Genomic DNA, 8,704 nt, shown 5'->3' with positions numbered 1-8,704 from the left:
AGGGCTACTCATCAAAGAAATACATGGTGGAGGGTCAACCAGCTTATTGTTAACAATGTTCAGCGATTTAAGAGAACCCAACTAAGCTATATTGTCAGGAAAGTTCTTCAGCTTATTTAATGAGGGCCATATACTCTCTCTCCCTCTAAACACAGTGCTTAAGAACATAAGCTATTTTTGGTTTTATATGATGCCTTGTTTTGTATTATGTTATTTCCATGCCATGAGATTTTATTATAGATTGGAATTGATGGGATTTAAAATCTCATGGAGTAAGACTACAAACCCCACCTCCTATATATATTACACTGTTAACTTTCCCATAATCTAGTAATCAGATCATCCTAATTTACCAAGTAATCAAATCCCATCTTCATTTATATTTTCAGAAATTCTCTGTTAATATTTTAAATTTGAATTCCATACCAGACCTTAATTAGTAACATGAATTCTTTTAGTTGAGACATTGGTCCCAGACAAGTATAAGTAGGAATGGTTCGGTACGGTATACCAAAACATCAACCAGTATATTGTTACCGTACCGAAAAATACGATATAAAAATTTTTCATATCGATATCGTACTGAAATTTCGGTATATCGAAATTTCGATATTCATACTGTTTAGAGTACATTTTTGGTATCGGTACGGTATACCAAAAATTTCGCTAAAAATTGTATACCGATACTGCTACCAAAAATTTCGCTAAAAATAGTATACCGATACTGAAAATTTTGGTACGGTATAAAACTGTACCGAAATTTTTGGTATATCGTAAAATCGGTATAGTTCGATAAATTTTGGTACGATATGTGCGGTATATGAAAATTTTGATTTATTTCCCCACCCTTAAGTATAAAAAGAAATAGTAGTAAATGCTAGCAAAGGATAACTCAAATTTAAGCCCTATGGTAATGACAAAATGGAAGAGTAAACACTAAAATATTAACCCAAATGTGAGGGAAAATGCTGAAAATGCCATTTTTCAATGAAAACCCAAAATTTAACAAGTGATTTAGTCAAAGGAAAGAGCATAAAGAGCCGATGGTAAGTGACAATATTGGATAAAAAATGGTAGTTTCATTTACCTGATAGAGAAATGGCAGATGGAGAGCCTCCTTAAGCACTTAAGTCTAGAAATCTCAAACAAGATAGACGAAGAAGACAACCTACGTGGGGTCTTGGACAACTCCAGTTCCATCAAAGACTTAAGATTTTGTAAGGAGAGAGGCAAGAAATTTCCGGGGAAGAGACCTTCAGCTGCAACCGCTCGAGTTCCACCATGTCGACAACCTCACCTCAGGTGGCAGCACCTCGATCGATATCATTACTAAATAACTTGAGCGTTAGCTCATCGAGCCACTGGCCCAGGGCTAGCCCTGACTTTTGGGGGCCCTTGGGCGAAAAGAGAAAAGGACCTCTATAAGAAAAAAAATTACTAATGTACAATTTGAATATAGTTTAATAGAAAACTTGAAAATCAATATATTTCATTTAAAATACGGTAAACTCCATACAAAATTTATTTCTCAAGATTCTTCAAAATGTGCAATACAATAAAAATATGTTTCCTAAGTTTCTCCAAAAACTATAATACCTACAAATAAAAAAGATTAAGTTTTTCTAACACCACATTTTCGATACATAAAACTGTGAAGCCATTTACATTCTAATCATTATTATCATTTTCTCTCAATTCTTCCCACTCATTGATTGCATGATCATTTAATTCTTCTTGATTACTCGATTGCTGCTCATTTGTTGCATGATCATTTAATTCTTCTTGACTTTCTTCTTGTAATCCATCAACTGAAGCTTACACTAACCCGTCAATTTTGGATCCATTCAGGATTTTCCTTGGGAGGTATCGGGAAGGAATTGGAATGTAATAATATCGATTCATACAGAAGAAAAAGTTCTCTATTGATTCAAACGCGCGCACTCAAAGGTAGGGCATTTCCCATTGATATAGGAACTTCTGTACCAGAAACAATGATATCTCCAATTATAGCCCCTCTGGGATGTAAAATATATCTCTTCTCACCATCCCCATTGATATAGGAACTTTTTATCTAATTGATAATTATATAAAGCAGAAGAAATTTTAGCCATTTGCATCAAGCTCAAACTTCCTTCTTGCATGCGTGCTCCTCCAGAAGCACACACAATAATGACAGGTAGAGATCGATTAGTAGCATATTCGATCAAACGAGTAATTTTCTCGCCTAAGCGAACCAACCTATCCTCTACTACATAAGTACATAAAGGGCTTACATGATGGTTGGATGCGGAGATACATTTGACTGTGAATTCATTCCAACGTGACAGATAAAATAATATATCTTGGTATTCTATGGTTCTTTTACACACCAATTGTCAATTCTTGGTCATTGAGATTCATGGATAATTCAGATTAATATTTTTAAATGTATCTTACCTATTTTTTATCCCCTTAAACAAACCGAAATGATTGAAGTTTTTCTATTTGGAATCGTCTTAGGTCTAATTCCTATCGGCAATGGTTCTGAAAAAATCTCTAAAAGGGTGGTGAAATTTAGATATTTCCACCATACTTTACTCTTTATACTCTTATGACTTTTGTAAACAATTTAATGAAGAAAGAATTGTACAAGAAATAAAATCTTAGAAAGAAAAAAAAGATCGCTTACCTTCCTTCTTTTTTTCTTACTTTTCTTTTTTAGATGTTGTTCTTAAATTTTAATATAAAATATATTATTTGGGACCTTTATTAAAATAATTCAACATTATATATATATAGATCTTTATTAAAATAATCCAATCAAATATATTTTTTAGGTTTTTATTAAAATAATTTAAGTATATATAATATATATTATATATGCATGTCAAATTTAGGGGCCCCTAAAAATCGGGAGCGTTTAGCCATTGCCCCCGGTGACATACCTTAGGGCCCGCCCTATGTCGGCCCAATCCCCGGGCAGAAGATGAAATGTATTATGGAACATGTGTCCTCCCAGGAGTTTCCGGAGACATCGGCGGTCGCTTCCTCCTTGAATGATTTATCACAATAACATCTCCTCTCCTCCTCCTCCTCCTCCTCCTCCCTAGATGATTTATCACAGTAACATCTCCTCTCCTCCTCCACCTCCTCCTCCTTGTTCTTAAAACGTATTTTTTTTGTTCCTTGCATGAAAATTAAGTATGCATATTTACTGTATCATTAATTTTCAATCATAAAGAAAGAATAAGGAGGATTTTATTAGGCCATCTTAATTCCAGTTCTTGTTATGAGAATTAGAGTTTAGTATCACAGTAACTGAGGTCCCACTCATTCGGTATATCAAATTTTCAGTATACCGAAATTTTGATATTCATACCATTTAGAGTAAATTTTTGGTATTGGTATGGTATACCAAAAATTTCTCTAAAAATCATATACCGATACCGATATCAAAAATTTAGAACGGTATAATACCATACCAAAATTTTTGTTATACCATAAAATCCATATATTTCGGTAAATTTTTGTACTATATGTGCGGTATACAGAAATTTTGGTATTTTCCCCTACCCCTAAGTAAAAGAAGAAGTAGTAGTAAATGCCATCAAAGGATAAGTGAAATTTAAATCATATGGTCAAGACAAAATGGAAGAGTAACTACTAAAATATTAACCGAGAGTTTGATGCCCTTGAGTGAGTTGGACAACTTCTACTTGAGTTGAGGAATTTGAATATACTACAGAGCTTTGATATTTCTTTTAACAATCAAACAGAGAGTTTGAAGCCTTTGAGTGATTTCACATTATTCATACAAATCAATGTTTCAGACAATGACTTTAGTGGTTCATTGCCAAATATTAACCGAAATGTGAGAGAAAATGCTAAAATTTAACAAGTGGTTTATTTAAAGAAACAGAATAAAGAGCCGATGATAAGTGGAAATATCAGACATAAAAATAACACTTTCAATTACCTGATAAAGAAATAAAAGATGGAGAACCTCGTTAAGCACTTATCTATACCGAATCACCAACCTGTATACCGTTACTGTACCAAAAAATACGGTATAAAATTTTTTCATACCGATACCATATCAGAATTTCGGTATACCGAAATTTCGGTAAACTAAAATTCTGATATTCATACCGTTTAGAGTAAATTTTTTGTATCAGTATGGTATATTGAAAATTTTGATAAAAATCATATTCTGATACCAATAATGAAAATTTCGGTATAGTATAATACTATAAAAAAATTTCTGATATACCATAAAATCGGTATAGTTCGATAAATTTTTGTACGATATGTGTAGTATACGAAAATTTTAGTATGTTTTCCCTCTCCTAAGTATAAGAAAAAGAGGTAGTAAATGCCTTTTGAATTATTAGAATGTCATTGGTTATTTGCGTTGGACTTGAGATTCAACTCTTTCAATGGAACAATACCGACAAGCTTTGAAAATTTATCTCATATCTCTCAGTTTAAACTACAAGAGAATGATTTCAGTTGTAGTTGGGAGGCAGCATCCCATAATCATTGGGTTCGTTGCAACACTTGATTGCAGTCTTAAACCTCAGTCATAACTCAAAATTTAACAAGTTATTTATTCAAAGGAAAGAGAATAAAGAACAGATGATAAGTGAAAATATCAAACACAAAAATAACACTTTCATTTGCTTGATAGAGAAATGACATATGGAGAGTCTCGTTAGACACTTATCTATACAGAACCACCAACCGGTATATTGTTATCATACCAAAAAATAAGGTATAAAAGTTTTTCATACCGATACCATATAGGAATTTTGGTATACCGAATTTTTGGTATACCAAATTCCAATATTCATACAGTTTAAAGTAAAATTTCGGTATTAGTAGGTGTACTGAAAATTTCGCAAAAAATCATTTACTGATACTAATACCGAAAATTTCAGTATGATATAATATCGTACCAAAATTCTGATATACCTTAAAATCGGTATAGTTTGATAAATTTTGGTACGATATGTGCAGTATACAAAAATTTTAGGATTTTTTTCCACCCCTAAGTATAAGAAGAAGTGGTAGTAAATGCCTTTTGAATTATCAGAATGTCATTGGTTATTTGCGTTGGACTTGAGATTACACTTTTTTAATGGAATAATACCGACAAGTTTTGAAAATTTATCTCATCTCTCTCTCAGTTGATTTCAGTTGTAGTTGGGAGGGTGCATCCCATCATCATTGGGTTCATTGCAACACTTAATTGTAGTCTTAAACCTCAATGATTATGGATAAGTAGGACAACTTCGACTTGTGTTAAGGAATTTGAATATACTATAGAGCTTTGATATTTTTTCTAACAATCAAATAGGGAGTTTGATGCCCTTAACTGATTTCACATTATTCATACAAATCGATGTTTCATACAATGACTTAGGAGTTCATTGCCAAATATTAATCGAAATGTGAGGGAAAGTGCTAAAATACCATTTTCTAGTCATAACCTAAAATTTAACAAGTGATTTATTCAAAAGAAATAGAATAAAGAGTCGATGATAAGTGGAAATATCAGACACAAAAATAATAGTTTCATTTACCTGATAGATAAATGATAGATAGAGAGCCTCGTTAGGCACTTATCTATATCGAACTACCAACCCGTATACCATTACCGTACCATAAAATACCGAATATAAATTTTTCATACCGATACCATACTGTAATTTCGGTATACCAAATTTTCGGTATATCAAATTTTCGGTATACAAAATTTTCGGTATACCAAAATTTGGATATTCATACAGTTTAGAGTAAATTTATGATATCAGTACGGTATATTGGAAATTTCGCTAAAAATTGTATACTGATATCGATACCGATACCGAAAATTTAGGTATGGTATAATTCCGTACTTAAATTTCCGATATACCGTGAAATCGGTATAGTTCGGTGAATTTTGGTACGATATGTTCAGTATATAAAAATTTCAGTATTTTTCCTACCCCTAAGTATAAGAAGAAGTGGTAATAAATTTTTTGTTGGTGTTGCTCTTGGCTATCTTTCAATTGAGCAATGCCTTGAACTCTGATGGAATTGCACTATTAGCCCTTTCCAGCAACTTGATTCTACCTCCGTCGGTGAACTCTACCCGGAATTCATCATATCCAAGTTGCTGCAGATGGGGGGAATCAGTTGCGACAGAAGTGGATATGTCACTTCAATTGAGCTTCCTGTGCTACGAATTTCGGATTCTCTGGGCAAAGAAATTGGGTTGCTTAGACGTTTGAAGAAACTAAATCTTGCTGCCAATGATCTTTCTGGATTTATTCCCTCAGAATTGGTCAATTGCACCCTTCTTGAACACTTGAAACTCTCAAATAATTTTCTTTCAGGTGAGATACTAGTGACCCTTCATAATTTAGAAAAGTTATCAAACTTGCCGCTTTACAATAATTCACTGAGTGGCAATAAATCAAGTCTTTTGTTCCAAAGACCGTCTCTTGAGATTATTTATCTTAAGGATAACAATCTCAATGGCTCAATTCCTTCTTTCAATTTAAATGCATGCAAGTTTAAATTATTACAGCTTGCTCAAAACAATCTTTTTGGTACTTTGCCTAATTCAATTGTTAATTGCAGTGAGTTACAGTAACTCTATCTATACGCGAACCAATTGACAGGACTTATTCCCATGACCATAGATGACCTCACAGAAATGGATGTTAGCCAAAATGATCTAGAGGGGAACATCTCTTTTAGGTCAAAAACAACATGCAGTTTAGAGAGATTAATTTTCTCTTGCAATAGATTTGAAAGTGAACTTCTAGTGGAATTGGGTAATTACACTAACTTGACGTTCTTTTCTGCTTCTAATAATCAATTGTCGGGAAGAATACCATTAGAACTTGGCATGTTGGAAAAACTTGAGACTCTTAACCTATTTAATAATAGTGTTGTTGACAGCATCCCTCTTGGTATTTATTTTAGAAATCAATTGGTGGTTTTGTTATTAGGAAATAATATGCTTAATGGGACAATACCTCCAGGCCTTGCAAACTGTTCGATTTTGAAGAGGTTGGTTCTTTCACACAATAATCTTAGTGTCTCAATTCCAGAATTCTTTGTGGCATCAAATTTGCTAAAATTGATTTAAGTTTCAACAAACTCAATGGACAAATTCCTTAAGCTGTAACATTGTGAATCTGACCATTATCAACTTGTCAATGAATAAGCTTAATGGACCGATACCTCGGCAAATACAAAACCTAGCCAAACTTCAACTTCTGAATCAGTCCAATAACAATTTGTATGGTCCATTGCCTTTTGAAGTATCAGAATGTCATTGGTTATTTGCGTTGGACTTGAGATTCAACTCTTTCAACGGAACAATACCGACAAGCTTTGAAAATTTATCTCATCTCACTCAGTTGATACTGCAAGAGAATGATTTCAGTTGTAGTTGGGAGGAAACAAGATGGGAGGCAGCATCCCATCATCATTGGGTTCGTTGCAACACTTAATTGAAGTCTTAAACCTAAGTGATAATGGATTAGTAGGACAACTTCCACTTGAGTTGATGAATTTGAATATACTATAGAGTTTTGATATTTCTTTTAACAATCTAATAAAGAGTTTGATGCCCTTTAGTGATTTCACATTATTCATACAAATCAATGTTTCATATAATGACTTTAGTGGTTCATTGCCAAATATTAACCGAAATGTGAGGGAAAGTTCTAAAAATACCATTTTTCAGTCATAACCCAAAATTTAACAAGTGATTTATTCAAAGGAAAGAGAAGAAAGAGTTGATGATAAGTGGAAATATTAGACACAAAAATAACAGTTTCATTTACCTAATAGTGAAATGACAAATGGAGTCTCATTAGACACTTATCTATACCGAACCATCAACTCGTATACCATTACCGTACAAAAAAATACGGTAAACAATTTTTTCGTACCAATACCATATCGGAATTACAGTATATCGAATTTTCGTTATACCAAAATTCTGATATTCATACCGTTTGGAATAAATTTTCGGTATCAGTATGGAATACTGAAAATTTCGCTAAAAATCGTATACTGATACCGATATCGAAAATTTTGGTATGGTATAATACCATATCAAAATTTCTGATATACCGTAAAATCGGTGTAGTTCGGTAAATATTGGTACGATATGTGTAGTATACGAAAATTTTAGTATTTTTTCTCACCCCTAAGTATAAGAAGAAGTGGTAGTAAATGCCTTTTGAATTATCAGAATGTCATTGGTTATTTGCGTTGGACTTGAGATTACACTCTTTCAATGGAACAATATCGACAATCTTTGAAAATTTATCTCATCTCTCTTTTAGTTGATATTGCAAGAGAATGATTTCAGCTGTAGTTGGGAGGAAACAAGTTGGGAGGCAGCATCCCATCATTAGAATGTCATTGGTTATTTGCGTTGGACTTGAGATTCAACTCTTTTAATGGAACAATACTGACAAGTTTTGACAATTTATCTCATCTCTCTCAGTTGATACTGCAAGAGAATGATTTCAGTTATAGATGGAAGGAAACAAGTTGGGAGGCTGCATCCCATCATCATCGGGTTCATTGCAACACTTAATTGCGGTCTTAAACCTCAGTGATAATGGATAAGTAGGACAACTTCCACTAGAGTTGAGAAATTTGAATATACTACAGAACTTTGATATTTCTTTTAACAATCTAACAGGGAGTTTGATGC

Source organism: Zingiber officinale, chromosome 3A, assembly GCF_018446385.1.
Source record: "Zingiber officinale cultivar Zhangliang chromosome 3A, Zo_v1.1, whole genome shotgun sequence".
NCBI classification, from domain to species: domain Eukaryota; kingdom Viridiplantae; phylum Streptophyta; class Magnoliopsida; order Zingiberales; family Zingiberaceae; genus Zingiber; species Zingiber officinale.
Note: the sequence above shows the minus strand (reverse complement) of the source record.